The sequence below is a fragment of the Argopecten irradians genome, chromosome 1 (assembly GCF_041381155.1).
Source record: "Argopecten irradians isolate NY chromosome 1, Ai_NY, whole genome shotgun sequence".
Lineage (NCBI taxonomy): Eukaryota > Metazoa > Mollusca > Bivalvia > Pectinida > Pectinidae > Argopecten > Argopecten irradians.
The window spans coordinates 47,185,733-47,199,966 of record NC_091134.1 but is presented as its reverse complement, the minus strand read 5'-3'; the positions used below and the strand labels follow the sequence as shown (position 1 = coordinate 47,199,966).

The 14,234-nt window shown below is 36.0% G+C and overlaps 1 long non-coding RNA gene across 1 annotated transcript; it reads right to left on the bottom strand.

Annotated features, from left to right (window-relative positions):
* Nucleotides 1-10,318: 10,318 nt before the first annotated feature.
* LOC138330312 (uncharacterized) lies at nt 10,319-13,832 on the bottom strand. The gene is made up of 5 exons (XR_011209554.1): nt 13,776-13,832; nt 13,058-13,422; nt 12,358-12,640; nt 11,937-12,015; nt 10,319-11,456 (listed from the first exon to the last, which is right to left on the bottom strand). It is a non-coding gene; the product is annotated as an uncharacterized lncRNA (long non-coding RNA).
* Between the last annotated feature and the right edge of the window lie 402 nt (nt 13,833-14,234).

Genomic DNA, 14,234 nt, shown 5'->3' with positions numbered 1-14,234 from the left:
CCCCTTCCCCCAAGGATGTTTGTGGCCAAATTTAGTTACATTCCATTCAGAACTCTATGACTAGTAGCGATTTAAAGGATTTACCTCTATTTCCCCTATTGGGCCCCGCCCCTCCTGCCCCCGGGGGGTCAGAGTCAAAATTTATACAAGTTCTGTTCCCCTTCCCCCAAAGATGTTTGTGGCTAATTTTGGTTACAATCCATGCAGAACTCTAGGACAAGTAGCGATTTAAAGGATTTACCTCTATTACCCCTATTGGGCCCCGCCCCTCCTGCCCCTGGGGGACCAGAGCCAAAATTTATACAAGTTCTGTTCCCCCTCCCCCAAGGATGTTTGTGGCCAAATTTGGTTACAATCCATGCAGAACTCTATGACTAGTAGCGATTTAAAGGAAATGTTGACGGACGGACGGACGGACGGACGACGGACGGGACGGACGGACGGACGACGGACGCCGCGCCATGACATAAGCTCACCGGCCCTTCGGGCCAGGTGAGCTAAAAATGTTTTCTGACAGGTAATTATTCCTAGATAACCATGATATGAATTTGGAAATTCAGATTGAGATTTAGGTTCAAAATATCAATTTTGATAATGAATAGGTAAAAACATTAGAATTTCAGGTTTTTTAAAAGTGCAAAAATTCTCCTTTTCTTATGAAGATCTTGGACCAATGCGGAATAACACGTACGATTAGAGTTTTAGTATTAGATATGGATTATCTCCCTTTGGCCACTTGGTGTATCTTGTACACGTAGAGCTGTTGTGCACAATATGTCATTGTATCGAGCGCCTGTGTTGTGTTCCGTCTTCGTATTGGTCGATCGTGCATGTATTGTTATAGTCGGGTATATATATGGGTGTTCTATCCATTTCATTGCGGTGTACTGAAGGATTGAGTTCCTGAACCTAATAGGTTTTAAATAGAGGTGGGTAATAGGAAGAAGGAAGGTATAGGGTGGTAGGGTAGTAAGTGGGGCATGGAGGGGTTGACGGGGGATATATTGTAAATATATGTGTTAGTCTCGTCGTTGTTGGGCCCTACGTCTTGCGTAAAATATCGTGTAATATGTCATTATAAATAAATATTGTTACGTGTTAAAAGTATTTGTCTCGTTTTCCTTCACCGGCAAAAATCAAGCAAAACCCTACGAACCTGGGTTGAAACACACAGGTAGTGAGCCGGGTGTAGTTTGTAGTTATTAACAAACTGGGCCCGTCTCGCTCCTATTACAGAGAGGTGAATATATAGGAGCCTGCTGATTGGATATACTCAAGGTACATCAGTTAATGATTAATGTGTGGGTCGGGCAATACATGTAGATGTAAAATTTGTAAAGAATTTTGATAACTTCATTTAACCTGAATAGTAGCAAACGTTAACACGGTCCTCTATAGGTTCTGTGATCTCAAAACGGCCGGGTAGTTTCTGAAATTGAACCGGTTGTGTTTGAACATCCGGTGTCACAGGTGACAGCTCTGCCACACACATAAAAGGTTTTTAAACCTGTCAGTTATTGGGTTTGTGCATTACTTTTGTTGTTTGTTTGTTCAAATGTACGTCCTATTAACAGCTAGGGTCACGTAAGGACGGCCTCCCATGTATGCGGTGTAGCTACACATGTACGTGTATTTACGCAAAACCAAACATGTGTACATTGTTCATATATACGTGTACATGTAGAACTTAAACATCTCGAAAAGTATTCAAAACTAAATGAAAAAAGACCTTCGAAACGGCCCGTGTGTATAGAAGGTTAAGCCCAGGACAAAATTTTAACCCGGCTGCTGATTGGCTGGCTTATTATGAATTTCAAAATCAAAAATGTATTCTGACAGGTAATTATTCCTTGATAACCGTGATATAAATTTTGAAATTCAGATTGAGATTTAGGTTCAAAATATCAATTTTGATAATGAATAGGTAAACGCATTAGAATTTCAGGTTTTTTTAAAGTGCAAAAATTCTCCATTTCTTATAAAGATCTTAGACCAATGCGGAATAACTCGTACGAGTTTTAGTATTAGAGGATTATCTCCCTTTGGTGACATCATGTAATCTCAACTAATGTACAACACGTATGGTGTATCAATGTAATTGATGTATGCACTACAAAGTATACTAGCTCCGTACGTCATGAGTACGACCATGCAATCACAACAGATTGAACTACAATATAAAAGAACACACAATTCTTACTTCATTTCAGAAATATATAACTTAGACATTTTACTCACTTTACAATTACAATAATCGGATCACATGTATACAATACATGTTTATCCGTATATATTTCATATTTTAAAAAATATCTAAATTATAATAATCACATTCAAACCATTTTCATACTGGGAGAATAGAATAATGTATTAACCAAGATAAAGAACAAATACTAGAACAACCGAAAAGCAAGACTTACCAAAATTAATGAATTTCTCGACCGGGAAAACGAAACGTCCAACCAAGCACAGGGACGAAATTCAAATATCCCGAAATACAAAAAGATATATATCAAATACGTTAAACTGACCACACTGACCAATCAAACAACTTCGTCAATGTCCGTAACAGTCACATGTCCTGTCCGTCATAAAAGTCCGTCAGTGAACACTACTAACGGGTACACAAACATATACTGTACGTACATACACATATAGACAAACGCAGCGCTCGCGAATATATACGATATATTACGCACGCGAGTAAAACACGGCACGGCAGAGATACATACTAATATTATTATTCACTGCAAATTATATATTTGCAAATATTGAAACATCTTTCAAATACACTTTTATACCACTTTTATTTATTACATAAATTCACATAAAATATTGACCCTACTACATACATACAGGTTTAAAGGCGCTGATACGTCTCGCGCAGGGACAAATATAAACTAAAATTTCGATTTTTGATGTCCAATATCTCCGCCATTTTGAATCTTATGACCTTGAAATTGGTCATTTTATGTGTCTTAGAGCATGCTCTTTCACATCCTATTCAAAACATTTCTCTTTGAAATTTCAAAAATTACGGTAAAATTTACGTTAAAAAGTGAACGAAATGCCATATTCAGAGGGCTATATTTCCGCCATTTTCAAATTCATGACTTTGAAATTAAAACTCTGTACAGAGAATGTGCCAATGTCTATATTTACAAACAATCAACACCTTACAATAAATGATAAAGGTGCTACGAGCTCAGAAATTACGGGACAAAAATAAGGAAATGACACAAATTGCCATATTTGGAGAGCTATATTTCCGCCATTTTTCTATATAACCCCTTGCAACTCATTTGTTTTCAAAACAAAAGTTCATACAACAGCAGGTATGAAAAATCAACACACTGTACATACAGGTATTAAGGCGCTGAAACGTCTCGGGCAGGGCAAATATAAACTAAAATTTCGATTTTTGATGTCCTATATCTCCGCCATTTTGGATCATATGACCTTGAATTTGGTCATTTTATGTGCCTGAGAACATGCTCTTTCATATGCGCCCTTCGAAACATTTCTATGGTAAAGTTCATTTTTGACCTTTGTTTGACCTCATTTGACCCCCTAGTGAACTCGTGACCTTGACATAATTTCTGATAACATGTAATGAGAAAAAAAACGTGAATTATCGTGATCTACATGGAGAATGAAACGTACATGTTGTGTAGCGTACGGTTATGAAATTATGAGCGTTTAAAGTTCGTTCGAAAAAAGCAGTTTTTTACGTCTGTGACCTTGACCTTGAACGTTATCCTCCAAAAACGAGAGTACATTTTAAGAACTCATGTACGTACATAACGTCTCCAAATTTCAGCGCTCTACACCTCTTATTTATTACGAAGATGTCGTTTAAAGATTTAAAGCTTTTTGAACCCTGTGACCTTGAATGAATGTCAAGGTCAATAAAACAGCATAAGTTCTGTAGACATTCGTCCATGCTATGTCTATACAAAAAATCAAGCATGTGTGTTAAGTATTAAAGGCGCTGAAACCTTAAAAAATTTTTGGCGGGAAAACGCCAAAATAGCCTTTTTTCAAAGGCCTATATCTCCGCCATTTTGGATCACATGACCTTAAAACTTGTCATTATATATTTCTGAGGGCATGCCCTTTCATATCCAACTTTCAAAACTTTTCTGTGGTGAATTTCGTTTTTGACCTTTGTTTGACCCCGTAGCGAACTCTTGACCTTGACATAATCTCTGATAACATGGCATGGGAAAAGCACGCGCAATGTCAAGATCTATCTGAATAACAAAACGTGAACGATGTACACCGTACGGTAATGAAGTTATGAGCGCTTAAACTTCGTTCCAAAAAAATTGTTTTTTACGTCTATGACCTTGACCTTGAACATTTTTGTAAAAAATCGAACGTACATTTCAAGATCTTATGTACATTCATAACGTGTCCAAAGTTGAGCGTCGTACCTTATTTCGTTCCTGAGATATCCTGCGAACAAGATTTGTGGAAATAAGAATAAAAAAGAAAAATAAAGAATAACTAGATTTGATCGCGATCAAAACACGGGATTTCCACCTATGTAATGATATAAGTAATGTTAGCGAACGGACGATTGCTTGAACGAACGGACGATCTCACTCAATATTAATCAGAAAGCGTTTCTTACGAAAGTAGTCTGGTCCAACCGAAAAACAGATTTAGGGGAATCCCCCTTTGGGCACAAGATTTCATAGAGAGGTGAATATATAGGAGCCTGCTGATTGGATATATTCAGGGTACACCAGTTAATGGTTTATGTGTGGGTCGGACAATACATGTAGATGTAAAATTTGTAAAGAATTTTGATAACTTCATTTAACCTGAATAGTAGCAAACGTTAACACGGTCCTCTATGGGAATTTATTTGGTTCTGTGATCTCAAAACGGCCGGGTAGTTTCTCAAAATAGCACCGGTTGTGTTTGAACATCCGGTGTCACAGGTGACGGCTCTGCCACACACATAAAAGGTTTTTAAACCTGTCAGTTATTGTTTGTGCATTACTTTTATTGTTTGTTTGTTCAAATGTACGTCCTATTAACAGCTAGGGTCACGTAAGGACGGCCTCCCATGTATGCGGTGTAGTTACACATGTACGTGTATTTACGCAAACACGTGTACATTGTTCATATATACGTGTATATGTAGTGTGATAGAACGGGTTTCTATCATTGTTGCATTTATTTCTACAGTATGTATATTTGTTATTGCACTCTTCTAAGTCTTCACTTCAGTGATCTGTTTATGTATATTTGGACCCAAATTCAGGGGAACACCGTGAGAACAGGTCTTATCTAGGGTGTGTGTGTGCTGTTTAGCAGTCACATTCATCAACCTAGTTGTCCTCATGATCACCCCGATGATGACCGCTGGCCGGAGTACACGTGTGGTACACTTGGGAGGTGTTTATCAGTCAGTTGAGTCTTGTCTGTTTTAAGCGGAAGATATATTTAGTGTGTAGGTGGGTTGTTGTAGCAACGGTTTCACCTAAATATGGTGCTCTGTCCGGACATCCGGACATTGACCAATCAGTGGTCACTTTGGGGTACTGGGTTGATGAGTTGTTATAAAAGGGGCTGCTTCTAAGGAAGCTTTGGTCTTGACTTAGGGAATAGGTAGGGAGCAGAGCTAGTTGGCTCCGTAGGGTGTTAGGCTTTGTTTAGGGAACGTGGTAATCACACAGGACTGAGCTAATTAGGCCTAAAGTTTGGCTATAGTTAATCTTGGATACATTGTAACTGCTTCGGCACTTATATCTCTTATTGTTATCTGTCTTAACGGGCACTATTGTGAATCTTCTATGTAATACTTAATCTACTTGTCTTTTATATAATAAATAGTTATTTGTACCTGTATTTACCTAGTTGACTTATTGGATTAGTGTCAGTGCTTCCGCTACATCCTAGAGATCGAACCTGTTGAGATACAGGCCTGTAACCTGTGGAGGAAACCGGATCCGTTGTATACTAAAAATACTATACGATCACGATTTGGGACTTATACATATAACGGGAGATACAGTCGGATCGCCCCTCCTGGTCTCTTGTGGAAAACCCTCCCTATTACAGTAGCACTTAAAACATCCCGAAAAGTATTGAAAACTAGATGTAAAAATACATTCGAAACGGCCCTTGTGTACCGAAGATTGAGCCCAGGACAGAATTTTAACCCAGCCGCTGATTGGCTGGCTAATTATGAATTTCAAAATTAAAAATGTTTTCTGACAGGTAATTATTCCTTGATAACCGTGATATAAATTCGGAAATTCCGATTGAGATTTAGGTTCAAAATATCAATTTTGATAATGAATAGGTAAACGCATTAGAATTTCAGGTTTTTTTAAAGTGCAAAAATTCTCCATTTCTTATAAAGATCTTGGACCAATGCGGAATAACACGTACGATTAGAGTTTTAGTATTAGATACCGATTATCTCCCTTTGGCCACATGCCACATCATGTAATCACAACTCAAAATCGCTGAAAGTTCTATACCTCCGCCATTTTGAATCATATGACATTGAAATTGGTCATTTTATGTGTCTGAAAGCATGATCTTTCACATCCAATTCAAAACATTTCACCTTTGAATTTTCATGAATTACCCTAAAATTTACGTTAAAAAATGAACGAAACGCCATATTCGGAGGTCTATATTTCCGCCATTTTCAAATTCATGTCTTTGAAATTAAAAAACCTGTACAGACAATAGGCTAAAGCTTACATTTACAAAAATTCAACACTCAACATGAGATGATAAAGGCCCTACGAGCTCACAAATAACGGAAAAAAATAAGAAAATGAAACAAATTGCCATATTTGGAGAGCTATATTTCCGCCATTTTTCTATATAACCCCTTAAAAATAAATAACTTTTGAAGACAAAAGTTCATACAACACAGGTATGAAAAATCAACACTGTACATACAGGTTAAAAGGCGCTGAAACGTCTCGGGCAAGGACAAATAAAAACTAAAATTTCGATTTTCGATGTCCTATATCTCCGCCATTTTGAATCTTATGACCTTGAACTTGGTCATTTTATGTGTCTGAAAGCATGATCTTTCACATCCGATTCAAAACATTTCACCTTTGAATTTTCATGAATTACCCTAAAATTTACGTTAAAAAATGAACGAAACGCCATATTCGGAGGTCTATATTTCCGCCATTTTCAAATTCATGTCTTTGAAATTAAAAACCTGTACAGACAATAGGCTAAAGCTTACATTTACAAAAAATCAACACTCTAAATGAGATGATAAAGGCCCTACGAGCTCACAAATAACGGACAAAAAATAAGAAAAAGAAACAAATTGCCATATTTGGAGAGCTATATTTCCGCCATTTTTCTATATAACCCTTTAAAAAATAACTTTTGAAGACAAAAGTTCATACAACAGCGGTATGAAAAATCAACACCGTACATACAGGTATTAAGGCGCTGAAACGTCTCGGGCAGGGGCAAATATAAACTAAAATTTCGATTTTTGATGTCCTATATCTCCGCCATTTTGATCATATGACCTTGAATTTGGTCATTTTATGTGCCTGAGAACATGCTCTGTCATATGCGCCCTTCGAAACATTTCTATGGTAAAGTTCATTTTTGACCTTTGTTTGACCTCATTTTAATCCCCTAGTGAACTCGTGACCTTGACATAATTTCTGATAACATGTAATGAGAAAAAAACGTGAATTATCGTGATCTACATGGAGAATGAAACGTACATGTTGTGTAGCGTACGGTTATGAAATTATGAGCGTTTAAAGTTCGTTCGAAAAAAGCAGTTTTTTACGTCTGTGACCTTGACCTTGAACGTTATCCTCCAAAATCGAGAGTACATTTTAAGAACTCGTGTACGTACATAACGTCTCCAAATTTCAGCGCTCTATACCTCTTATTTATTACGAAGATGTCGTTTAAAGATTTAAAGCTTTTTGAACCCTGTGACCTTGAATGAATGTCAAGGTCAATAAAACAGCATAAGTTCTGTAGACATTCGTCCATGCTATGTCTATACAAAAAAATCAAGCATGTGTGTTAAGTATTAAAGGCGCTGAAACCTTAAAAAATTTTGGCGGGAAAACTCCAAAATAGCCTTTTTTCAAAGGCCTATATCTCCGCCATTTTGGATTTCATGACCTTAAAACTTGTCATTATATATTTCTGAGGGCATGCCCTTTCATATCCAACTTTCAAAACTTTTCTGTGTTGAATTTCGTTTTTGACCTTTGTTTGACCCCGTAGCGAACTCTTGACCTTGACATAATCTCTGATAACATGGCATGGGAAAAGCACGCGCAATGTCAAGATCTATCTGAATAACAAAACGTGAACGATGTACACCGTACGGTAATGAAGTTATGAGCGCTTAAACTTCGTTCCAAAAAAAATGTTTTTTACGTCTATGACCTTGACCTTGAACATTTTTGTAAAAAATCGAACGTACATTTCAAGATCTTATGTACATTCATAACGTGTCCAAAGTTGAGCGTCGTACCTTATTTCGTTCCTGAGATATCCTGCGAACAAGATTTGTGGAAATAAGAATAAAAAAGAAAAATAAAGAATAATAATAATAAGAAGAAAAAAACAGAACAATAACAATAGGGATTTCCATCCTCAATGGAAATCCCTAATAATAATAAGAAGAAAAAAACAGAACAATAACAATAGGGATTTCCATCCTCAATGGAAATCCCTAATAATAATAAGAAGAAAAAAACAGAACAATAACAATAGGGATTTCCATCCTCAATGGAAATCCCTAATAAACGATATCATTTACCATATATAGTTGTATAATTTCTTGGAGATAGCTACACCATGGAAAATTTCCTTTGCATTTACATAGTCATTTTATGCCACTTCAATGTTATTGTGATTGATTGTAATGAGACAATAAAGGAACAATGTAAAAATTAAATATCAACCAAATGATCAAATTGGTTTTTACGTACCCATATATTTATACGCCTTCCAACAGAAATAAAATATAGTCTGTAAAAAATGTCACACTGTTGAATGGTTTTATTAAAGGTGACAATTTCATTCTAGCGAGGATACATTAAAATTTGTATATATATCGGAAAACCCCCAGTTCTAATGCAAATTAGATCAGTCGGTTTTACTGTGATATGTCAGAAAATCCCATGGTGGTGAATTGCGTGTGAAATATTCAAACTCACTCGCTGTCCGCCATTACACATTGTGGTCGAATATCTTGTATGCCGAACCCAGTCCCTTGCTCGTAGAGTAATGCTACTTTTGTCTAGAACAGCTCAAATCGCTCTGACAGAAGTGTGTTTACCTTATTAGGTGAATTGTCTTGCCTAAAAAATCATTATATCACCTCCACAGTGGTTATGTAGTTCATTTGTTTAACGTACGTGACTTGGCTCGGATATTGGTACAGCATACATATTGTTACCTGCTTAATCGTATTGATCATCGATTTGTAATTACAACGGTATCAATTAAAATACTAAACAAGCGACGTGGAATTTGTCAATATCTTATGTTTTCATAAGAAAATGTAGAACAATACATTTATGCTATATTTTGCCTTCTTGGTTATGTAAAAGAATTAGCGTGAGTGAATTGTCCCTTTAAAAAGATACGAGCAGTAAACATGCCTGCGATTTTTAATTAAAACATTTAGGACTTGCTGAAAGAACAAACCGTTTGTTGTTCTTGAAGTGCTAATTGAAGCCACAATACACAGACTAATACTAAGAAGAAATGAGTTATTTTCCAAAATGTTTCATTTTTAAAGGTATTTTCTTGAGTTTTTTTACTGCACTTATTATTTTGAAATGGATTCTACCGAGGGATACATAGATATTGATTAAAATACGAAAAAATAAATAAGACCAATGACCCTTCCCTTCTGGTTACGACCACATTGCAGACTATTTCATAGGGGCAGTTGACCGAGGAATTGGCGTATGGACATGGTACAACAGTGGTGAAATGGTTGATACTGATATAGTCGTACCAGACCAACACCAGCACACAGTAGATCACTGCGCCATCGTCATGGAAGTCAGTATCGGAGCTCCATTTGAACATGATTTCGATTACGGTTATGCGCGGTGTACGGATCTGTACCCGCCAATGTGTGAAGTTTCAAGTCAGTAAGGGTTATGATGATAAACAAAGTATCTTAAAACATGTTTAGACATAGTTGATTAAAACAGAAATGGTTTTTCAGTATAATTTGGCGTTTTATTTTTTAAAGAAAGATTTTGTAAAGAAACAAGGTTATTTTTCAAATAAATGCAAATTAATCAAATTAATTTTTAAAAAATTGAGAATTATGGAATCCTTAAAGCTATTTATTCACCTCCACAATGTCGCATAAGAAACAAAATAATTAGTGCGGAATGAACCCTTAGTACTTTTGATGAATCGTGCATGAAAAAAATCCATACAAAATTCCTAAAAATACAATTTAAGATATGGCATCGCATAATACTTATGCATCAGGAGACCAAAGACATTACGGTGGCTGATCTGTGCCGTTTCGTCTTTTCGTCTCTTCCCCCTCGACAAGATGAAAATTAAACATCTTCTCGTCTTTTCGGGGGACGAAAATGAACAAGACCCGAAAAGACAACAATTAACACATTTTAAATTTTGTCTTTGAATACTTTTTTTTTTGCCCCGAAAAGACGAAATTTTTGAAGTCGAAAAGATGAAAGTTAAAGTCGTGTTTTATTTTTCGTCTTTTCGTGTTATCACCTAGAAAACACGATATACAGAAATGGTGAATTTTCGTCTTTTCGGAGCAAAAAGACGAAATGGCACACCTCAACCACCGTTAAGTAAAGAAAAAGTATGGGTGGCTTCTACAAAAAGATAATAATATGTTCTATGACATATGTGGCCAACACGGCGAAACACATTTAGAAAAAAAGAACAAGTGAGGCCTCATATCGAAGATTGAAACAGGTACACTATCAGGTGATTTCATAATGTTGACGAAAATGTGTCCAAATGTCAGTCTATAGAACCCTTTTATTGATCTAAATGCAGTCGACATCTTCAAAATTACACATTTATGTAGTATTTACAGTTTTAATGAATATTTTAAGGTAAAAAAGTTATATTTTACAAAATTTAAAAACAAAATTTTCCAGTTATATTCGAAGTTACCCATTGCGCTGTCTGAATTTTGATTTCGGTTTTGATTTTACTATATTTTTATTCGTAAAATTGGAAAAAATTGTGTACATCGACAATATGATTGATTCCTGATGAACATAAACATTTCAAAATGCATAGATCAAAATTTATCTGCAGAATTGACGTACATCTGCCTATCTGAAGTGTCCGCATACACATTTGGGGCTTCTACACGTGAAAGGTCAAGGCTGTCGTAAGTAGAAGACTGGGGCGTGGTTCCTACTGTGGTATCACCCGGCTGTTTTAGAAGAGTATGACGTCTGTGATACAACAGAAAAGATTGACACAATTTATCGTGACTTATAAAATAAAAATAAAATTAAAAAAAAAGATAAAATCATTGTGCGAAATGGACTATATCAAAGAAAACACACTGAATATTAATATGAAATATTTGCAGAATGGAACATTTGACATAACGAAATGTCTAGCAGTATTGTTTCTTTCGAAAGCTAATATGATTTTTGTTTCTGAGTGATAAAAGTTCGTTCCCATACGAGAAAAATTTCGTTCAAATACAATTAAAGTATGTTTCTATATAATTAAATTCCATTCACAAACAATAATTTTTATATTTGTTCATGTCCGCTCCCAGCCACAATGCCGACGGGGTATGAAAAAAGTCTTCTGTTGAAATAACAATGATGGTGTTCGGAGTCATTTTACTTACACCTTTTGATATAAGTGGGTTCTGCTGATTAATATAATGGATTTATTTATCAAATAATAGCACACATTACCTTCTATAAAAAATGACGTGTCCAACCACAGAAACAATAATTAGTAGAATGGTTACTGCCAAAGGTACCAAAACAGCACCTGGAAATCAAAATAAATAAAGCACAGAAGCAAATTTTTTTTGTGTTCTTCAATAGTGAATAGGATATGTGAAACATAAATGTTATGGCGTTTTTTTCTCTCTTTGTGCAATTAATTTGTAGCAAATTTGTGTTCAATATAATACATCAAATGTATTAATGTAATGCAATAATGGTAGTTCAATCTTGGAAAGACCATAAATAAAGTTTTTATAGGCTCGTTGTAGTTTCTTGTTTCACATTTACTATCTAATACGAAGATGATATCAATACGCAATTCAAAAGATCCCATCACTTTTATTACGAATCAAAAATACCCTTGACACAGAATCCATGTACATACTCAGTGAATAGCCCCTGTTGTTGTGGACACTCCTCCCGCGGTGGTGTGGTCGATCCGCAGTCAGGGCTAGTGTATGTTGTTGTCTCCCTTGCTTGACTCGCTGTAGTCGTATCTTTTGACGGAGTAGGTGTCGTTGTCCCTCCCGATGTAGTGCTAACAGTTAAGTCTGTTGTGGATGATTGAGTTGTTGATGTACTCGTTGTTGTTTCTGTAGTTAACTGAGTTGTTCTTCCCTCTCTTGGTGGAAGGCAGGTCACGACCAAGTCGCTGATGTAACTGACATCTGTTTAGAAGCAACGTTTTAGTGGATTCAATTAAAACGAAAACAAAATTTGACAACTACTGTTCAAAGCGTTGTCGAGAGCTTTAGAAATGTTAGCTGTATCTAAATGATTTGTTTAATTTGGGTTGATTAGATTTAAATCCTTTTAATAGGCACGATTATTGAAGTGTGTGTCAGGTGTAGATAGTGGAGTACCTGGAAATCCATCAATACCTTTACAAAATAGAATTCAAACTGGCACCCACCAGATATTTTTATATGTCGGGACATCTTGACACACTGCGGTATAATTGTTAAAACTTGCATGGCTATTGTTATCTAAACGCATACGCCTAAGATTATGCGAATAAATTCTTCATATGTTACAAATGCATTTCGGTAGAGCAATAGATTATACTCTAAAGCTACAGTGCCTACCAGATGAAACCAAAATACAATGTCCAGACTGCCAGGGTGTATTGATGTTTGCCCTCGATAACGTCAGTGTCATCACGTCTGCTGTCCCAAAGTTGACCGCTGTGTAAGCGGGGTCAGAGTACAGCCAGTCTCAATAAATTCACGGGATGTAGTAGACGTGATACGTAGTTTACTACCACAGGAAGACCATGGTTCCACTCCCGGATACTCCTGTATTGTAACTGTTGTCACTGTAGATGGTGACACTACTCTATCCAGGGTAACGGTACAGGTACAGCTGTATACATCCGGGCCTCCAGTGCCCCACGTGTCTATCACCACACGTGTATTATACATTGGTCCTCCTCCTTTACACATAGGTATGACTACAACATCGTATATAAAATCATGAATTTATACTTTGTGACTATTCTGAGAAAATGACTGATTCCTTTCACTTAAACATTGATACCAATATCTTAACTTTGAATATGTTGAATTGTTATAAAATTCACACTCATTGTGAACAAAAGGTATCCATCGTTGGTATCACCAATATCACACGTTACCGAAAGATTAAGTTTCATATTTCTAATTTATCATCAAAGATTTATTTCATCATCTTAATTCAGGATGTTTCCTAGCTTGAATCGTTTCAAATAAGTGTTCATTTGGAGAATTTTTACTTTAAATGAAAACAACGCTTACCAGCAGTATTTACAAATTATTAATACTGTACCATGATTAAGATTGTCCATCTTTGTCTGATCAGTACACGGTGTTGTTATAATACCTGAAAAAAAAACAACAATATTACAACAGTGTACATCAAAAACTGCAGTATATAAGAATGCACTCTGTTTACAATATTCATTAAATTGATGATAAAGAGAGCATAGTAAAAATAGCAAATGCCTAGATTAATTGTAATTGAGGGTTAAGAGTTGCCATTTATCAATTTGGTCATATGTCGTTTTTCTGCGCCTGGACCAATGGCAATGTGTTTCTGACGACGGAAATATAACAAGTTTGGCTGTAGTAGTGAAAATTGCTAACTATATGTAATAGAAATGTTATTAGTACAAAGAGACCAGGACAATTTCAAATTCGATGAAAGCTTGTTAGTTTTTACGTATAGTCCTGTCATAAACAAAGCTAAGGTCATTTGAGGACGCCATTTATTGGAATATATGTAGAT